This window comes from Pinus tabuliformis, chromosome 9, assembly GCF_031772625.1.
Source record: "Pinus tabuliformis cultivar Carrire ecotype Pingquan chromosome 9, CPIR1, whole genome shotgun sequence".
NCBI classification, from domain to species: domain Eukaryota; kingdom Viridiplantae; phylum Streptophyta; class Pinopsida; order Pinales; family Pinaceae; genus Pinus; species Pinus tabuliformis.
The window spans coordinates 1750832070-1750833091 of NC_142307.1; positions in this window are offsets into that span (position 1 = coordinate 1750832070).

Here is a 1022-nt window from a genome sequence, read left to right on the forward strand (position 1 = left end):
AATACCAAACCAATCTAATCTTCCTCAAGAGCTACAAACCCTTAAGGAGGCAACCAACCATTCTAGGTGCTTAATCCTTGAGGAAACTTGTCATTTTGCTAATATGGACCCTCAACCACTCCCATAACAAGCCATGCATGCAACCGAGGCCTTCAAATTGCTTCCACAACAAGGCATGCTAGTGACTATGGACTTTTTAGGTAATTTTGAGCCAACGACCTTAGATTCTGAGCCACTTTTTGAGGGCTAGGTCTCAGGCCACTACCCAGAACTTCATGAAACTTTTAGAAATGATAAATAACAAAGGAATAAGGCTGCTAATGCAATCATTGGTACACATACTTGATCTGACCCCTACTAGACATGATAGGTATTTCATCAAACATGTCACAAATATGTAATCTATGGGTCATAACAATAGATCTGAGCATAATGGTCTCATACTTATATGAGATTCGTAAAGAAGGATTGTTACCTTATCAGAATAACTACATTATCATCTAGTAGGTCATATATTCATTGTACATTCATTTTCTAATCAAAACATAATGAGAGCCATACATCACGTCTGTCATAAAACCTACTCATAACCAACATATAACCAACAAAAATAACAAGGATACGAAAACCATAAGAATCACATATGAACCAATAAATTTACACATGAATTACCAAGGAGAAAGAGTTCTTATTAATGAATGCATAAGGCAACTAGGTATGGGACTTTCATGAACCACCCGACCATAGGTTGGATTGAACCAAATATTTCTTTCAACCAATCACCCCAATGCCATATTACAAGCATGAACGTGGGACTCAAAACAGAACCAATCCAACTTTCCTCAGGCTTTACTGCAATGCCCATTGGATCACTATGCCATAAACAAGCATGGATGCCTCCAGATCTCTCCACCTACACTGTGAGGAATTTTCTTATCTCCTAGTCTCTAGGATTTACCATATATCTTGCCATTCACTGATAAAGGATTCCTAGGCCTAATCGAGACTCACCCTCAAGGACT